This window comes from Phacochoerus africanus, chromosome 1 (assembly GCF_016906955.1).
Source record: "Phacochoerus africanus isolate WHEZ1 chromosome 1, ROS_Pafr_v1, whole genome shotgun sequence".
Classification (NCBI taxonomy): domain Eukaryota; kingdom Metazoa; phylum Chordata; class Mammalia; order Artiodactyla; family Suidae; genus Phacochoerus; species Phacochoerus africanus.
This window is the reverse complement of record NC_062544.1, coordinates 84614479-84635098: the sequence shown is the minus strand read 5'-3', so window position 1 is coordinate 84635098 and position 20620 is coordinate 84614479. Positions and strand designations below refer to the sequence as shown.

General features: G+C 43.2%; 1 protein-coding gene and 1 long non-coding RNA gene across 5 annotated transcripts in view; one reads left to right on the top strand and one right to left on the bottom strand.

The window, feature by feature from the left end:
* PLCL2 (phospholipase C like 2) overlaps window positions 1-20620 on the bottom strand; it is a 214846-nt gene that overhangs the window by 28098 nt on the left and 166128 nt on the right. The gene's annotated exons all lie outside the window — the stretch shown is intronic.
* On the top strand, window positions 5085-18715 carry LOC125120548 (uncharacterized). Its single transcript, XR_007133342.1, has 3 exons — window positions 5085-5472; window positions 8523-8615; window positions 17910-18715. It is a non-coding gene; the product is annotated as an uncharacterized LOC125120548 (long non-coding RNA).

Below are 20620 nucleotides of genomic sequence, written 5' to 3'. Positions count from 1 at the left end.
GATCTGGTGTTGCTGTGGCTGTGGTGTAGACCAGCGGCTGCTGCTCCGATTAGACCCCTAGCCTGGGAACTTTCATATGCCGTGGGTGCAAACCTAAAAAGACAAAAAAAAAAAAAAGAATACTTTCTTATGTAGTTTTGTCACTAAATATGAGTTCATTCGTTTCCTTTTTTTTTTTTTTTCCATTTGTGTATATAGGGTGGGAATTGTTTTTGCTTCTTTGGAAATAATTCATTTTATGATTCCAAAGTCAAACCACATATCAGGGTGTATCCAAGTAATTCTTACTTTCTTCCTGGTCTCCTCCACCCTGACCCTTCTCTCTCACTATACATTTTTATTAGTTTTTCATTTATCTTTTATTGTCTTGTTCCTTCTTGAAAATTGAAGCAAATGGGTCTGTGTGTCTATAATCCTCCCTTTCTTGCACAAAAGCAGCATATTGTATACACTGTCTTGCCATGGTTTTTCCCTCAGGTAACTACACAGTGGAGATCACGCTCTGCCAGTGTATCAAGCTCTTTCTCACTCTTTTTCTAACAGCAACACAGGCTCCCACATTGTATGGATGGGCCGGCATTTATTTAAACAGTACCAACCAATGGACACCATCTCCAATCTTTTGCTATTACAAATAATGTGGGAGCAGCTGTTATTTTACAAGACACTTCCTGTATTCTTTTGTACATTTTTACTGTTCAGTTGGACATCCCAATTTCTAACTCCCTTTCTATGCAACACCATTTCTTTCTCTTTTTTTTTTCCTTTTTTTTTCAGGATAGCACCGGAAGCATATGCGAGTTCCCAGATTAAAGGTTGAATCAGAGCTACAGCAGCTGTCTTATACCACAGCCACAGCAACACCAGATCCAAGCTGTATTTGTGACCTGTGCCATAGCTTGTGGCAATGCCAGATCCTTAACCCACTGAGTTAGGGCAGGGATTGAACCCACATTCTCATGGACATTACATCAGGTTCTTAACCCCCTGAGCCACAATGGAAAGTCCTACAACACCATTTCAAAGCAGCTCTTTACACAGTGACTTACAGTAACTTCAGTCCTTAGTGTCTTTAAACAGTGAGCAAGGCTGATACAAATGATAAACATAATAAGCTGCCAATTCGGTCTTCCTTCTCTATTTTCTCCCCTCCTAATAGGAATTATATAGTCCTAATTCCTGTCATGCTTATTAGGCTTAAGAACCTCACAAGCTTCAAAAAAGAACAGTAATTAGTAAAATGCATTACATTGTCTGGGAAACTGCCACACTGACCATTCTCCTTTTCCTCAGGCTCTCTTTGTCAACACCCCAATCTGTTCACTAAACCACTCCAGCCCACTGCTGGTGGCCTGGCTCACATGGGGGGGGGGGGTGTCACACCTCCACATTTAGATCTGACCTTTCCTGGATGTGCTTGGCTTAGCATATTGAAAGAAATAATAATAATAATAACCATGAGTAGGTGGCAAGTATGTCCTAAAACACAGGATTTCTCCTAGAGTAAAACACACACACACACACACACACACACATTTTTCCCTGGCCACATCTGAGAGACTCCCTGGCATGTGCTGTGATGACTCAGACCCACTTCTTAGAATGTGGCTAAGTGAGGTGGCAATAAGACTCTGAGGGTCTTAAGTTTTAAAACATGATCAGGATTTCAGGATACCAATTGTTACTATTCAGAACGTCTCTATTTCTGACAGTCACGAGGCACTATAATCTTAAGCACCACTGAGGCTCAGTAGATGGACACCCTGACTGGAACGTAGGAAAGAGAAGAGGTGGAGCCATAACCTTCTATGACAAGAGGCTATATAGCTGAATGGTTTCCAAGAGGCACAGGAAAAGAGATCAATCAGGGAGGGAAACGGAAATGATGCTCACAGGGGACCGCATGATAGAGCTGCCTGACCACACACAGGCTATTCAAGATGCTTTCCTATTACAGGCCTCAAAGCCCGCACGAAGACGAAATTCAACAACACCGGGGGATTTTTTTAATGGCTCAGAGGTCTGCCTGGGAGCCTCACTCTGCTGCAGGCACACGGCTTATCTTGCCTCGGCTGATCACCACTAAGGTGATAAGACAGTGACCGGCACAGCCCGGCTGGGCTTCGTTCCAACAAATAGGTAAGAACCTGTGGGTAACACATGCACAGAACAGCGAAAGGTGGGACAAACATCCACCCCAGATTCTAAGAACACAGCTTTCAGAAAGTTCAGAACACAAAGCCAGAGGCAGTTTAAAAAAAAAAAAGAAAAGAAAAAAAGGCTGCCTTGAGAAGGATTGAGGACTCAAGAAGAAACACTGTCAAGATGATACCGATATGGATGAAAACGGGAAATACTTAAAGAAACAAGTATAGCTGTCAAAAATATTATACATCTATTAAAAAGTGAGAGAAATTCTCCCGTACCTTCCCCTTCTTAAAATATCTATAGTCCAATAAACGTCCACAGGGAAGTGAAAAGTGTATTATTAATGAAGTTCTTTAACAATGGGCATGAAAATATAAGTTGAAAAATGGAAAAGTTACGTTAACAATATAAAACCCCTAATTTCATTTATTTATTTACTTTGGTCTTTTTAGGACCACACCCATGCATATGGAGGTTCCCAGGCTAGGGGTCGAATCAGAGCTCTCAACTGCGTCTGTGACCTACACCACAGCTCACGGCAACACCGGATCCTTAACCCACTAAGCGAGGCCAAGGATCGAACCTGCATCCTCATGGACACTAGTCAGATTTGTTTCCTCTGAGCCACGACGGAAAATACATAAAACCCCTAATTTTAAAAAGTGATCAAGACCATGAGTCCCACTGTTATTTATTTCATTGTTTGGTTTGCTACATTAACAACTGTTTCTTCAAAAAGATTTTTATGATACGAACTTTAGGCTCATCTTTGCAGACATTCTGCCAATCCACTGATAGGTAGCATACACTGCTCTTATTTTTTAAGGAAATGAAAGGATTATAACCTTGACCTACATACATGGAGTGACTGTACCTTTCACTGCTCCCCAGTGATGTGGGAAACCCAGGCCAAAGACTACTGGGGACACAATCAAGGGAAACAAAAGGCAACCTGCCAGGCACTTTACATATGTTATACAGGAAACTTGGAGAAAGGCTACAGAACTTTCCGAAAGAAATGGTAAAGGTCTTGAATACTGGTTTGTTTGAGCCCAGTGGCCCACCCACGGTTTTCCAGTTATGCATTGTTTCAAAACACGATTTGAATTTCTGGCCCTTAATATGGCCTCTTGAGATGGTCATGTATATCCAGGACTTACGCTGTGAGGTAGAACATTGTAGAAGTACCGGATAGGCACTGACCCAGTTCTAAGAAAATATAGGGGGAGAGAATGAGATCATACCACGAAACTGAGTCACATATGTAACAAGGAAATCTGATCATATACCTAAGATGCAAATTGCATTATTCCTTTGATATTAAATTACCAGGAAATCTAGTCTACCCCATAGGTCTTCACATCAACAGTGCGTATAAAAAACTAGTCTGGGTTAGATGTTAAGTAACTTTCTCCCTATTTTCCAAATTATTTTCAGCAAAGAAACAGCCCAATGAAAAAGTCCATATCTTGTTAAGAAACTTAAAAGCAGGATGTCTTTGCCTTCTATAAGTCAAACCATCCTGTCTAAAGAGCAGAGTGAGTTTTAAAGTAGATGGTGAAAATCAGATAAGTAAAAACTGTAAGACCAAGTTACCACCTTCTTCTGCCCCCAACAAAGAAGCTAAGTTGGTTTTGTTTTCAAATTCCTTGTTCTTTAGTTACTGTTTCAAGGTGGTGGGGTTAGAAGCTAGAAGAGAGTCAGACATGGGCAAGACATCAAGATTCCAACTTTTTTTTTCTAAATGACTGGCCCAGCTCGTATATACAAATATTTATTTTCAAGTTATTTTACCCTGATCAAGATTTTTTTTTTAATGTTTTTAGAGTTCCCTTGTGGCCTAGCAATTAAGGATCCATGTTGTCGCTGCTGTGGCTTGGGTTACCGCTGTGGCACAGGTTCAGTCCCCAACCTGGGAACTGCTGCATGTCATCAGCATGGCCAAAATAAATGTTTCCTAGTTTCACTTCTTTTTATTTTTTTTCCTAAAGGACTCCCATACAAAACCATAAAGAGTATTTACTTCAAGAGGTAAAACGGAACTATATTATCTAAGATTTCTTTAACAAGTGGATTTTTTACAATAGTTCTCTATTTCTGTAGTCAGTATTCATAATATCAAAATAAAAAGATCTCACCATTTTGGATAATGAAAGTAATTTTTGATACTTAAACTAATAACACCAATTGGTAAGCCAATGACATTTATTGATCACACACCCCCAGATGCAGGTCATTTAACTGCTGTGTTGAGTTCCATTAAGACCCACTACTTAGGGAGTTCCCTTCATGGCTCAGTGGTTAATGAACCTGACTAGGATCCATGAGGACTCAGGTTCAACCTCTGGCCTCAGTCAGTGGGTTAAGGACCCGGTGTTGCCACGAGCTGTGGTGTAGGTCACAGATGTAGCTCGGATCCCGTGTTGTAGGCCAGCAGCTGTGGCTCCGATTCAACCCCTAGCCTGGGAACCTCCATATGCCCCGGGTGCGGCCCTAAATAAATAAATAAATAAATAAAGACCCATTACTTAAACATTCTGAGCGCTGTAAAAAGCTACACACTTCTAGAAGCATGGGGAACAAGCCAGGGTAAGGGAACTCATGCTTATATTATCCACCCACTGACAATCCTTTCTTATAACTCTGTCCTGGGATACAATGGCTGAGTTCTCTAGAGGCATTAGTGTAGCACACAGGGCAACATATTAAAATGATGAGGTGGGAACATGTACAATTTCTGCCTTTTTTAATCAATGCCAAAATAAACTCTGTAGGTGCAGTAGCAAATTAGGATTTTTGTACAAGAAAATACACTATATAAGGGAGGCTTAGCAGGCATATAAGGACTCTAAATTTTAATGTAAAACCTTACAGAATAAATTACAAACTCCTAATTTAAACATCATTTAATCTTAAAAATAAACTCAAAAGAATAAATCAGAAAAGTTTAAATTTCTGAAAACTTGAGGATGTCCTTTCTGTGTTTTCACATTAGTGCCTAGATAGAAAGTGAGAATAAATACCTACTCTGGTACAGCTGTTTGCGCTTGTACCTATTATAAAATTGTAATAATTATGTTGAAAAGTTATATAACAAGGAAGAAAGGGACTTCTTATTCCCTGCCTGAGTGTCCTCAGTGGAGAAACAAGAACACTGAACTCTTTTTTTTTCTTTCTTTCCTTTTTTTTTTTTTTTCTTTTGGCCACCCCGCATATGGAGCTCGCAGGCCAGGGCTCAGGATGCCTGCACTGCATCTCCTATTAACACGTTCAGAAACAAGACCTGGCCAATTGAGCTTACTATCCTATGGTGAGCTTACAGAGGTTAGTTCTGCCTCCCACCTTCTTAATAACTATACCATTAACTCCACTGACATTAACATATATTTATTGTATGAAGTAATTATATGACTTGTGGTTGCCAAGGGGGAGCGGATTGGGGGAGGGATGGACTGGGCAGTTTGGATTAGCAGATGCAAACCAGTATATAGAGATGGATAAACAACAAGGACCTACCGTATAGCACAGGGAACTATGCTATTGAATATAGATTCAATATCCTGTGATAAACCATAATGGAAAAGAATATGAAAAACAATGTATACATATGTATAACTGAAACACTTTGCTGTACGGCAGAAATGAACATAGCATTGTAAATCAACTATACTTTAATAAAATGAATTTTTTAAAAAGTAAGTACCTGATTTTTTGCAGGTCCTTGTTCACCAGTTGTCACTGTGTCTTTTATCTGCCTGTCTTTACTGTTGCTATTTTAGGATGACAGTCTCTGCACGGTGGGAAGGGGACTGTCCATTTACATAGGTGCAGTAGCGAAGAGCAGCCCTCACAGGCAGGCTTTCAATAACGCTCGCTGTTAAGCAGAGCCTTTACGATTCTTAAAAGGATAAGGAAATGCAGGAAAACTACCCAAATAGCCTCTCCTGAGCTGGTAAAGGACCAGACTGCCCAGCACTAAGGGCTGTGCCCCCTCAGGTCCCTCTTGGCCCAGCGGGGAGACACAGACCAAGATAGTTTCTGTGCAACCTCTGTTCCTTCACCTGTGATGTTAGAGGCTGAAAGAGAGGGCTTCCAGCACTAAAACACAAGTATTTTTCACTGATGAATTATAGGAACAAAAAGCCTCCACTCTTCTGAAAATAATTAGAATTTTATTAAAATTTTCTTTTGTAATGACCATTTGCAAACTCAATATTTAGAAGTTTCTAAACCACAGAGGTAAGCCAAGAGAGCTCTCCTATCTTAAAGAGTGTGGCTCTTAGCTTATATAGCAGGGCATGGCCTGGTGGGCTCCTGGGGTGAAGCAGAGAGAGGTGCTCTGGAGACAAGAATTCCTGCTGCGCAAGCAGCCTTCGGGTTCCGAAATTGAAAGCAGGCCAACGACAATGAGGGACTAAGAAGTGGGACTGTTGTTTCTTTCAGGAACAAGTTCTGTTTCCCTGTATGTTTCCATCATCTTCCAAATATTATACCAATGCATTTTCATCATAAATTTGTGTATTTTAGAGCCATGTGTAGTTGTTCATATGGCTTGAAAATGTTGTTTAACAAAATAACTGTATTTCTTCTTTTAGTCAATGTCCCATCTAACTGATTTCAATGAAATGGCTGTGAGAGCCTCAAATAAAGCCTTGCCCTCGTTTTCTTTAAAGGCAAAATGTCACACTTGGGGGCAACTGTTAATGGGGTAGGGGAAGGAAGCAGGATTCTGTGATTCTACTTTGATGTGGCCACCCAAGTAAGACAAGAGATAGCAGCTAATTTTGGCCAAAGAAATTGAAATATCTGTTAGGTTTCAATAAACTTCATTTGAAACCCAATACTAACTAGGTAAACTGTCTTTTGAAAAGCCATGACATGTTTGTTATATAATTTCAACGTGCTACATTATTTAATAGAGTGTTCAAAAGCATGAAAGTCTGATGGCTATGTGCATATTACACAAATCCGATGACAGGCTTGGAAACATGGACTAAAACTTGGGATCAAACTCCAGAAAGCAGCAAAAGGCCATATCTCAGGTGCAGACTTGGCTGGGGCTGCTTTTTTTTTGCCAAGAAGACTGTCTCTGAGCCTCGCTGCTCTATGCCAAAGACCCTACAATTAGGTTCCTGATTCCATGACTCCAAGTTTGTTTCCAGAAAAAGCTTTTGGGTTACATTTCTTTTGGAATGTTAACCAAGAAGAAAACTCACTCAAATTCCTTTCTGGTGATAAACTTGAGAACCAAGGAAATAAACAGAAGGTCATCAAGCAACAGAGAAAAGACAAAGGGAAAGCCCATAATCAGGGATTCCTATGAGAGTCTAGTTCTTTCGGCACTAAAGGGAATGGAAGACACAGGCCATGTGAACAAACACAAGGCCAGGCCATGGGCCCACGGTGGACCTTTCCATTTATAGCTATGATGTTAAATCTTAAAAACTGGTATGGCCGCATAAAAGTATATTATTTGGTTTTATGTACAGAACTATATTTTGGAAATTTATTGCTTCTTTCCATGTCATTTCAAAAAATTTAAACAGCTCACATTTTTTTATAGAGGGAAATGTTGGTTTCACATAATTTTCCAATTATTGTTTTAATACAGTTTATAACAAATATTTAAAAGGGTTTGTTTTTGAAGGGCTTAAAGCTTAATGACCCAAAAAATGAGATGTAAAGCTAATAGATTATATTTTTTAAAAATATAAGAGATGCGAATTTTCTAAGATGAGACATGATTACATTAGCTGAGAACATTAGTACAATGGCATATGACGGAATGCAGTAAAGAGAAATTTTCACTTCCATCAAGTTTCCTGCTTCTCATCAGAGAGAACCTTAGATGTGAGCCAACCAGCCATAAAAATAAAAGGAAAATGTTAAAATATATGAAACACACAATATTAAGCTACGAGGAAGAGTCTCTGTTTGAAGGGAAGTGGGACCTAGTCCAAGTCACGGCAGCATTTCTTCAACTGAAATGAATGCCATCTATGCATGCCAAACAGGAAGCAGGTGACCTTTCAACCATTCTGGATGGGATTTTCTATACCAATCTAAATGATCTGAATCTAAAATATACCATGTAGCACATGGTTAAAAATTTTCAGAAGCAAGTATAACTGAAAAACTACTCATAAGAGATATTTGATCTTAGGCTTACATACTTAAAGACTGCCTTTTCAATTGAAAATTTACTTTGCTGTCCTTAAAGGCCCTTTTACCGCAAACATATCCAGTGAAAACATATACGTGGGTGTGTTGAAGCTAGAAACCAAAGTCAAAAGGTAGACTGTTTCAAAAGAAACATATGTGACAAAAGAAATATATGTTTACAATTTTAATTTATTTCAAATGTTCCAAACTAGGTCGAGTGAGCTCTTTCCTGGAAGATGGAATTCTACATGACACAAGTCTTGTGGGACCTTGTTCAAGAGGCCAATTTATCATCCGTTTTACAAGTATGTCAATATGACATGGTCTCATGACACAACATAGAAGTGCCGTGAGAATAAAATACGGATATCCGATCATCTGTTTGAGCTAATTTACATATAGTACCTGTTCACAAATACGGGCTTGATAAACCATACGCTCTGCCCCCCAACTCTAGGCGTCTGAAGTTTGGGTGTCCCTCCAACACATGGGTGTTAACGCCATGATCCCCATGGAGATGCATAGCGCATTATTTTTCATATGGTTCCAGTTGGTAGTCTCTATTTCTTGGCCTTCTTCCCAAATGACCTTGTCATCAACAAAAGCCGATTTACTTTAAGATGGATTTTGAGTGGTTAAAGCCCATTCTACATGAGATGGAACAGATAAACCAGGTCTATTAAATAGACCCCTGCAAGCCAGATGGATGCCAAACCCACAGCAGCACACTTTGTGAATGGATCACATGGAGGAGGCCCTCCTCCCTCAGCCAGAGCTCCACCTGGGGAATCCACATGAAACAAAGTGGCACCCTTCCTCGTCCTCTGTGGAATCTAACGACCAGGCCACCATTCTAAGCACAGGCCACCTGACTCCCTTGGGGCAGGGTCATATAAACAATAAGCAGCAGACGCTCTTCATTTCATTTCACCCCAATGACAAAGATTCACTGTTCACACCCAGGACATCTTTGTCTGGACTGTTAAGTCAGTTCTTGCCCCACTACCAGACTGGCATGATCACCGTGACACAAGGCCCGTGTGATGTCACCCTGTCTACCTCTCCCTTTCTTTTTACGTCTCGTCCTATACTAATTTTTGAGCAGATAATAAAGTCATATTGGCTCAACAATTTATAAAATGTATACTGGTATAAAGATAATGACCTTTCCCCTCCCCATCTCCCAGCCTCCTCGTCCCCTCTCACTGGGCAACCAGGTTAGCCCCTCTCAGGTACCCTTCCCAAGAGAGTAGTGTCCTCACCAGCACACAGAGCTCTCTCTTCCCCGCTCACCTTTTAAAACAAATATTAGCAAACAGCACACAGTTTCCCTTGCCTTTTAAAACTCTATGTGTGTGTGTTTTATCTTTATGTGTATAGAAGCTCTTCCTTATATATGTATATATGTGTGGGGTGTGTGTGTATGTGTGTGTACAGGTGAATATATATATATATATATGTATCTTTATTCTTTTTTAAGTGGTAGCATAATATCCCATCATATGGATCAACCCTAATGTATTTAAATGAAGATCCTCCTATAGAACATTTAGGTTGTTCTCAATGCTATAAAGAAAACTCTCGATCTATGTATTTTCCCAAATATGTGGTCATATCTGTAGAGTAAACTCTGAAAAAATAGCAATTGCTAGTTCAAAGTGATATGTTTTGTAATTCTGAAATTTACTGTCATTTGGGCTTCCCTAGCTGTGGATCCAACTTAGATCCCCTAACACTGTGATGGTTCTGTTTCCCCTACATTCTCACCCATCCATCATGACCTGTGTGTGAAGGAACTTCCAGATCTTTGATATAAGACCTGGATCTGATGCATGAGAAGTGGCATCTCCTTGAAACCCCTCATTCCCTGGGCCTCCAGGAGACCACAGTCATCCCCTTGCCGGACTGGCTGCACCTTAACCTGCTATGCTTGCTGTCCTGCGTCCCCCTGGCAACCAAACATTGAAGGGTCAGGGCTCTGTCTTTTCTATTCATAGTTACCTTTCCCAGCTTGAAAGACCAGCTTTGTGATTATGGCTTCCAAATTCATGACCTCCCGTATGGACCTTCCTCTGAACTTTAGACTTGAGAGTCGACTGGGCATATCAAACCCAATATGTCTAAATCCAAACCTCTGATCTTCCTCTCAAACCCTCCTCCCCACCACCCCCAAGGCCTCCACATCTTGGTAAAGAAAACCCAGGCAAGAATCCTGCAATCCTGCCCTCTTTCTTTCTTCATACCCACATCCATGAATAAATCATATCAGCAGAACCTTCAGAACATCCAGAGTGAGGCCAGTCAGCATCCCCCTCACCCCAACCAGCCTGGATTGGGCCACGGTCATTGTTGCACAGGCCTCCTGGAGGGTCTTCCAGCATCTGTGTTGCCCCATCCCTCTCCTACCCCCAGGCTCTCTGATGCAGCCACTCCTCTGCTCAGACCCCTAGACACAGCTCCCATCTCTGAGAGCAGAACAAGCATCCTCACAGCACTGTGGCCAGGGGCCCCTCTTTCTGAAATACTCCCTTCCTAGATGTTGAAAAGCTTGCTCTCCACCGACAATCACTCCTGCGCAGATGTGAGCAGTTCACTTTATTTAGAAGAGCAGCCCTCCGCCCCACTGGGGACACCTTAGCCCCCTCTCTGCCTCGCTGCTTCCAAAACATACATCACTGCCAGACACAGTGAGGGCTGTATTTACCTGCTTTTTTATTTATTTTCTGTCTCTACAACTGGACTTTAGCTTTGAGAAGGCAGGGATTTCTACTCCGTGCTCCTAACTGTCCCTCTACCTAAAGCAGGTTTACGTCATTTGCAGGTGAGTCTGAACATCTTTTCGTTTGATTTTAGAGTCCTTTGAATTTCCTTTGTTGTGACCCATGTTCACATTCTCTGCAAAGAATACAAACATCAGGGTTGTTGGCCTTTTTCTTTCTTTCTTTCTTTCTTTTTTTTTTTTCTTGGTCTTTTTAGGGTCACACCCGAGGCATATGGAAGTTCCCAGGCTAGGGGTCAAATCAGAGCTGTAGCCACTGGCCTATACCACAGCCACAGCCACGCGGGATCTGAGCCGTATTTGCAACCTACACTCAGTTCATGGCAATGCGGGATCTTTAACCCACTGAACAAGGCCAGGGATGGCCAGTGTCCTCATGGATGCTAGTCAGATTCGTTTTCCGCTGAGCCATGATGCGAATCCCCTGTTGGCCTTTTTCTGACTGATTTTAGGCGTCCCCAATGTATTAGGGATATTAGCCCTTTCTGATACATGTTGCTAACACTTTTTCCCAGTTTCTAGTTTTTGTTGCAGCTTTGCTTCTGATCCTTGTTGCCATGCAGAATTCTTTTCATGCAGTCCAATCCATTATGGTGTTCTAATTGTTTGTTTGTTGAAGTTTCTGGGCTGGCACTATTTTGTGTCAGGGCTGCTGCTAGCATGGGCCTAGCTGCCCCAGTGTGGGCTCCGTTCCATGCCTGGAATTCCTGTCCCCACCAATCTTGCTCCCAGACAAACCACCCTCCTGACTCAACTGCATCTACACTCTGGTTCCATGCTGCCCCCGTGACTTAATCACGGGACATGTTGCGCCCTCGCACTACAGCACCAAGTCCCCTGGGCAGTAAGGGTTTCTTCCACATACCCCTTCACACTTGGCCTGGAGCCCTGGGGCAGGGAAGTAAGGCGCCCAGCCTCTGTCAGACCGAGAGTAGGACGTAATAAACATCTGTGAATACATGAAAGGACAAATAAACTCATCATCCTACATTCACTTCAGTTCAACAAATATTTACCAAGTGCCAGCTCTGCATCAGGCGCTGTTCTTGGCACTAGGATATGTTATGAGTAAATAAAGATCCCTGCCCTCAAGGAGTTTACACTTTAGCTGGAAGGAGACACACAGTAAGCAATAACATAAGCAAATTATGTGGCAGGTTAGATGGTAACAACTGCTACAGAGTAAAGACAATGTAGAGCAGGGCAGAGCCTGAGAGGTGCCAGGAAGCTTCTAAGCTTGGAAGTTGAAGGAAAACATCCAGTTCTGCAATACAAACATGGACGCCTGAGATTTCCTATATTTCTTCCCGACCCTTTCTTCATTAAAGAACTCATCCTTTCAAATAACTCTTCCATTTTGATGACACCAATTCTATCTGTAGCCTCAACTCCACCCCCAGCTTTCCTATAGTTCCTTCAGCAACTTACCAGTTATTTCCATTTGACCCTCTGCTATGGTTGACTGTGTCCCCCCACCCAAATCCACAGGACCTTTGGGAGGTGCTGTGGTCATGAGTATGGAGCCCTCATGAACGGGATTAGTTCTCCTCTAAAGCATTGCCGCTTCCACCATGTGGGGAGATTGCAAGCAGGTGCCGGCTATGAACCAGGAAATAGGCCTCACCAGGCACCACACCACATCTGCCCACACCATGACCTTGGACTTCCCAGCCTCTGAGATAAGTCTCTGTTGTTTGAAGCCATCTGGTCTGTGATACTTTGTAATAGCTGGCCGAATGAACCAAGACAATGACCCCTCAGTGACCCCATGTTCGGCACACCTGAACCAGACCTTCACCATCACCTTCCTCTAATCCTACAGCCCAGGCGTCCATGTCCCAGGGCTGTGTGGAGTACTGGGACACAGGGGGCAGAGGAGAGACGGGTCAGTCAGTGCCTGTTCCAAACTATTTCATGGCCCCAGTGCCCACAGAGGTTTCCACAAGAGTTCAAGACACAGAAAGAATTTGAAAGAAGGGCTTTCTAACCCACTATGCTTGGTTTGGGAGATGTTGAGCTACACGGGGGGATATTTAGCATGCTGATGTGTCCAGGGAATCTCTAAAGGAGAAGAGAAGATTTGGTGAAGAAACCCTTTCCCAGGAGCATGAACAGTGTTCCCCACGTCAGGTTTTGGGCAATGCTGGCCTAAGACATCAACGTTAAACCCCTTATCCTTGAATTAAAATGCTCCCATCATTTAACCCAACCTGTGTTCCCAAACCTAATTTCTGCAGCTTCCCTTCAGCCAGGACAACATACTCGTGTGCATGGAAAGCACACCTTGACAATGAAGCCTCTCCCTCTGGCCCACTGGGAAAGCCCAACCCTACACTCTGTTCACACAGACCTGCCCCCCTCCAGCTCCCAGTTTAAGCCCCATTCCCTCCCTACCAACAAAACTCCCATTGCTCCTTCCTTTAAACTCCATATATACCTATCTATTCCACTGGCTTAGTTGTGTTCTATATAACTTTCAATGGTAGCAGAGACTGTTGGCTAGTTTTTGCATCTCTAATAAGTACTAGTACAACAGCTTGTCACTAAGCACATTCCACAAATGCATGACTGTGTTTCTCCTTCATTATGTTAACATGTGTAGTGATGTGTTTCTGACACAGCACTGACCTCTAATACGAGAATACAGGTTAATTAAAGTTGCTTCTAAGTCTTTATTCTTAGAAGATTTACCTCTACTGTTAAAACCTTTCTAGAAAGCATCTGTTCACTTTACCCAATATAGTCCCTTATTTATATATTATATTATATCATACCATATTATATTATATGATTTGTAGACCACAGAATTGGAAAGGCAGAAAAGGCTTAGAGACCATCTAGTCTATTTACTTCATTTTAGATCCAAGGATACCTAATAGGTTTTATATCTACATAAAACCTTCTGGTAGTTCTCTGAGAAAAATGATTTAATTTACTGTGAACTTTACCTTAATTGCAGTTCTTCTCAGCTTTAATAAACAGGTATAACAGAATAATAACAAAAATGATTTTTATGGGAGTGCCAGAGTTGAAGGAAGCCTGACCCCTCCCCAGCAGATAATTTGTTAAGATGCTGAGTTTATTTAGATGAAAAGCGATGCTTTCAGAGACTCTGTGGGTTTACAAGGGAAGGAGGGAAGAAGAGGAAGTGATTGATGAGAAGGCATAGCTTTGGGATCTGTTCACAGGACAGGGATCCAGGGAAGTCTGACATCCCCCTTATTCCCTCCCCTTTGCCCCTGGCACTGGGATATTTCACAGTGAAATTCAGCTGTGCTTGGAAGAAGGAACAGCTCCCAAGAAAGGCAGCTGGAGTTCCCATCGTGGCACAGTGGTTAACGAATCCGACTAGGAACCATGAGGTTGCGGGTTCGGTCCCTGCCCTTGCTCAGTGGGTTAACGATCTGGCGTTGCCGTGAGCTGTGGTATAGGTTGCAGATGCAGCTCGGATCCTGCGTTGCTATGGCTCTGGCGTAGGCTGGCAGCTGCAGCTCCGGTTAGACCCCTAGCCTGGGAACCTCCATATGCCGTGGGAGCGGCCCAAGAAATGGCAAAAAGACAAAAAAAAAAAAAAAAAAAGAAAGGCAGCTGCCCACCAATCTGGCAAGCAAATGCCCATCTGCTCGGAGCACTCACACTTTGAGGGGCAGAAGAAAGAGGGCAAGAGGTGAGCATGAACCCAGGAGGGGCCTCTCTGCTCAACCCTCTAAAGAGAGGTCCTTTTCCAAATGCAAATTCCTGGTCCCCCCCACCCAAAGATTCATTATTGGGGGATGATGCAAAAACCGCACTTTATACAAGCAGCCCCAGGAGAAGTGGAGAAGTTTCCGCCTGAGTTGGCCTAGCTGTCACTTTTGTGATCATTCCCTTTACCCTCCCTTATCATCAAGGAAGGATCCTTTCAGGGGAATTAAGAGGGGGCCAGGCCGGCCCACTGCCAATGACCTTGCTACATCTTAGCTTTTGTGCCTTCACTAATTGCTGGTTACCTAAAGTGCCTAGGAGAACATCTGGTGATTCTTCAAAAAGAGGACAGATGCCAAGATTCCAAAGGAGTTGAGGTTTCCAGTATCTCACCTTCAGAGAGGTCACTCTCCACCTTCAAAGTTAGGCATTAACTCTCCTCTGGAAACACAAGCTGATGGGCTGCAATTCATGTACCTGAGCCACTGCCTAGGATTACTTGTTTAATCGTCTACTCTTTTAAAGTGGCTGTAATTAAGCCATTCCAAAATCACTACTTAGGTAACTGATCTAGAACCCATGGCGCCCTTAGGGAACCCTACAATTCACTGCCACTTAGAGAGAGGAAAATGAGCAACAGACAGGTTGAGCGACTAACCTAACACCACACAGCAAGACATGGTATGAGGGCCCAGGATCCCCAGGGAGGAACCCCTTACTTTGCACATTGGGGCTGAGAAACATCCTGACATAAATAAAAGGAAAAGTTACAGGCTCCCAGACTCCCTCTTGTGAACCTTTCTAATGGAACACTTGTGAAATCCTTTCAGAATGAATCTTACAGATGATTTTTACATGTGCTATGTTGGGTGAGACACTGATGTGAGCAAACCATGTGATGGATGATGACAGGTTTCTTATCCAGAAACCTCGGCTCCTAAGAACGCACAGCAATCCGAGGAGTTTGCATAACAACAAAGGTCTGTGAGCAATCAAAACCCAGTCACGCAGGTCTGCCTGACATTCTGCTTGTCCTCCCCACGCAGGAGTGCGTCAGGTTCTCTCTGCTTTGAGGCGAGGGAAATCTACCAAGCTTGGTCACAGGGGACCAGAAGCAGCATATTGGAAAGAGGACAAATGTATTTGTACAGAGAGGCAGTGGAAAACGCAGCAGGATCACAGGAGCAGCAAGAAGTGAAAGCTGAACAGACCTGGAACTAAACTATGAACCCTGGGAATGGGACTGAACAGCAGACCAGAAAGCTACCAGTGCAGAGGTTAAGGGCCCCCCAAAACTTAGGCTCCTGGGGCATCGCCACATTAACCCCAGCAATTAACAGATGCTCCTCAAGATGACCCCGAGTCACTGAAAGTTCAAACTACTGAAAAGCAAAAACTAAAAGAATACAGCAATACTAAACCTATCCCAAAGGTTAGGAAATATGGAAAGGTCTTCTCTAAATAGAAAAGAAGCAGGAATCTAGGGAAAGAGAAAATCATACTGGAAAGTAAATCACTTAAACAAGCCAGGACACAGGTTAAAAAGAAAAAATCAAAAAATGTCTGTGAAGGAGTTGCCATTGTGGCTCAGAGGTTAATGAATCCGACTAGGAGCCATGAGGTTGCAGGTTCCATCCCTGGCCTCGCTCAGTGGTTTGGGAATCCGGTGTTGCCATGAGCTGTAGTGTAGGTCACAAATGCAACTTGGATCCTGTGTTCTTGTGGCTCTTGTGTAGGCTGGTGGCTACAGCTCTGGAACCTCCATATGCCGCAGGTGCAGCCCTAGAAAATACAAAAAGACAAAAAAAAAAAGCCTGTGAACATGACGATAAGCACAATCAACAGCAAAAGGATGGGCATGAAGATGTAAAAGAAGACATCAAAATCATAAAATGTGGGGGAGGAGAGTAAGAAAAAGTAGGCTTTTTTTTGTTTTTTTCTCCAGAAAAGTTCAAACTAGTTTTTGGTATGCCAGGTTCAAGAAAGCAGAGATGTGTAGACTCCACTATAAAAAAAAATTTCCATTCAGTGCATTAAAATGAAGGGTAATTATAGCTTTTTCATTATGTTGAAAGTTGCCATCCATCCCTGTTTACTCAGTCATGATGCAGCCTTGCCAAGCAAAGGAGCCCTCTGGAGCTTTCAGAATAGAAGCTTGAACAGTTCTGGGGGCTGGGTTTTGTCTCACTTAGAGCTTGATTGCCTCTCTTCCTAAGAGTCCTCCCCAAAGGGCAGGGGACGGATTCTCCCACCAGAAGAGGAGCCAGGCTCTGACCCACAAGAGGCATGACACCAGCTCTGCAAGGGGCCTGCCCAGAACGACGGGGCCGGCCGGGGTCCTGGGCTGTCCCAATGCCTGGTGGGTGCATCCACATCTCCTCCAGGACAACCTGGGTCAAGGACTCCTAATGCAGCTTCTGTGTTCTCCGACCCCTTCTTCCTCTTTCTCGAATTCAGCAAACTAAATTAAAATTAAATTTGGTAGTGATTTAATGTTTATCAGAATTAGGCACACACACACACACACACACACAGCCCGTACTTCTCAAATCCCCCTCTCCAGAAGCAGTGACATTCAACCCCTAAGTTCTTTGTTTCCTTTTTAGTACCTATGTCCATTTGTCTAAGTAACATGCTTCTTTTGTTTAGACATTTTTCAAGCATTATCTATGAAGCTGCCCACATGAAGGATGAGAATTTTGCTACTTTTAACCTCCCCGATATCAGGACACATGTAGTCTCTCAGCCATCTAGGGTCTAATTGCTTCCGAATCCAGCTTTCAGACAGCTCTCCTCTTTTATCCCTACCTTTACTCCAATTCCCAGAGGCATCTGGTGGCACCAAGTCCTGGGATGGGGGAAGGGGGGTGTCTCCACATAAGCCAGACGGTCTGTCGCTCCCTCCCCCGCCAGCTTCAGGCTCAGCTTTCTCAAGTCAGCTACATCAATTCTCACGTGTTCAGCTGTTTTTCCATTTCCAAAATTTTGTTGCTCCCATTTTCTCCGTCCTTGTAACTTTACAAAAACCCCTACTGTCATTTTAATGAGACTCAGAAGGGAGTGGAGATTAAATGCATGTGTTAATTCACCATCTTGGACAGGAAATGTGTCACTGATTTTTTTTTTTCCTTTCCAGGGAACAAATGATTTTCCATTTAAATTCACTGGAGGAAAACATCCGACTCACTGAAGCAAAGCCACTTGGGCTTCCTTCTGGATCATCTTCATATTCTCTATGAAATAGATCGATTTGGTGACTGAGAAGGAAGTAAAAATTAAAACACAGACTGCTGGTTTTTGGCCGTTGAAAGAGAGAAAGATATTAGTAAGGGGAAAAGACGTTCCCCCTAAAGAATCTGGCTGATTTTTTATCAGCTTTTATAAACTTTTTAAAAAAGAACTTATATGAACTTTTACAGTGTTTCCCCGCTAGAAAGGCCGGCCCTGCTCCCTGGCCTGAGCTCCTTACCCATCACCCACTTGTTCTTGGGAGAACAACCATGTGTCAGGCCCAGAAGGATGTGTGTGCGGTGATTCACAGAGACCCATTCCTGCACGCCTGCACCATCTACCACTTCTCTGTGTTTCTCACTCTCGTGGTAGCACAGACCCACGCCTCCCACACCCATCCCACGTGACCCACCTGCACCAGTGACCTCTGGCTCTGCACTCCATATCCTGCCTGTCCTGCCCCTGAGCTGGCATCTACCTGCTCAGTGGAAAACACGCCTCCCTCCTGGTACACCCCTACCTGCCACAGCTGCCCGCAATATCTCAGAAGAGTGGTCCTGCCCCCTCTCTAAGGTCAAGTGTTTCGTGACTTCACTGCATTCCTACCCTCTTCACTTCCTCCATCCTTAATCTCTGTCTCGTCTTTTACTACATTCCTCTTTGCCTCTTCACTGGGTGGTCCATATTCCCATGGACAGTTTCCTTTTTTTTTTTTTTTTTGTCTTTTTGTCTTTTTGCCATTCTTTGGGCCGCTCCCTCGGCATATGAAGGTTCCCAGGCTAGGGGTCGAATTGAGCTGTAGCCGCTGGCCTACGCCACAGCCACAGCAACTCGGGATCCGAGCCGCTTCTGCAAGCTATACCACAGCTCATGGCAACACTGGATCCTTAACTCACTGAGCAAGGCCAGGGATGGAACCCGCAACCTCATGGTTCCTAGTCGGATTCGTTAACCACTGAGCCACGACGGAACTCCTCCTTGGTTTTCTTATTGAGGTTTCCCTTAAACCCTGCAACCTTTTATGCTGCCATAGTCCCTTCTTGAAAGAGTGGGTTACATAGGCTGCCACAACTGCCCATCCACCCTCGGTCCCTCTGGGTCACTGCCTGCTGTGCCTGCAGGTTTCTGGCCACCTTGGCTGCTGGTCTTCACTTCCCAGCCTTGCTTTCCCAGCCCCGATCCCTCTTCCCAATAACAGCATCGGCAGACACACTTCTAGCTCCAAAAAACCAGTTACAGAGCTGAGAGTCTGAACCTGTCCAAACTGGGTGCACTTTTTAACCTGTGACTGAAGATAACTGTGAAAGTCCTTATTTTCACTTAATTATTTACATGAAGATTTAAGCTAATGAGAATACAAATTTGTGCTTAAAAGTTTGGAATATTTCTAAAATAATCCTCACTTCCAGCACTTTGGTGACCTATGTCTTCATTTTGTCGTTGCAAGATTAAAGATCTGCAAGCAGGAAAATAATTACTTATCAAAAGTAAAATCTGATGCAAATATTTCTGAGCCCAACACAAATGAACAAGTCTTCATATGACTAATAACGATGCCTTACAATAACTGTAAACATGAGAAACAAAGATCAAGGGACTCTAAAATAAGCACTCGGGACAACAGGAGGGCTATGTAGGCGGTCAGCAGTAATTATGAAACCAAAAGATGATTGTTGCGTGCTTCTGGAGATGTGTAAACCCACAGCAATGTGGACCATCACACAGTGGTTATTCCCCACCATTTTCCCACACAAAATCCTTAACAGAAAAGACTCTTCAGCTTCTTAAATACAAGCAAATATATCCCTTAATGAAATCAAACAGGAAAAAAAAAAAAAAAAACCCACAAAGCTGCATGATGCTAGACAGGGTCAAATTTCATAAGCCAATAAAGTTGTAATGAATTGCCACTCAGGCAAATTGTTAAATTAATAACCAGTCTTCCTCCAATAAAAGCGGTTTCAAATTCTAGTGTTCTACAAATCTCAAGCAATGTATGCATTTAATAGAACTGAATATTTTGTAAAAGTCACATCACATTTAGTCGGTTAATGTCTGAATGACTCCTCCGTGCAGATGTTAGAACAGATGTCACAGGTGAAATGGAGAGTCACTCCATATGCCAGCCTGGTGCATAGGACGTCACTCTCCTGTCTGGAGGACGAGACAGGACATGTTAATCAAAGACACAGTGACTGACAAGGCTCTGTCAGCTGAACCGGATTCTTGTCCAAAGGGCTGCAGGGAATGGTTCTCTCACAGAAATGGGGGAATCAGGAAAGCTCCCAGGAAGACTACTGAGACAAAAAGAGACAAGGACAGACTGGCAGAGAGGAGGGAGGGAAACATCTTACCTTGCGAAAATCTACATGGAAACACGTACACACAGGGGATGGGGAAGGGCAGCCCAAAGCCACAGCTACTATGACTGCCTCCTTAAAGCTCAATCTCTCCCCTCGCCACTTAAAAACTAGGGGTTCCCCACTGCCTCACAAACCAAGTTCAGGTCCTGAGTAGCACACAGTAAGGACTCACTATGTTTGACTGGGTGTGGTTATAGTCCTCTTTGCCTTGAAAGTTCTAGAAGGGAAAACCTTGTTTTTTAATATTTTGTAT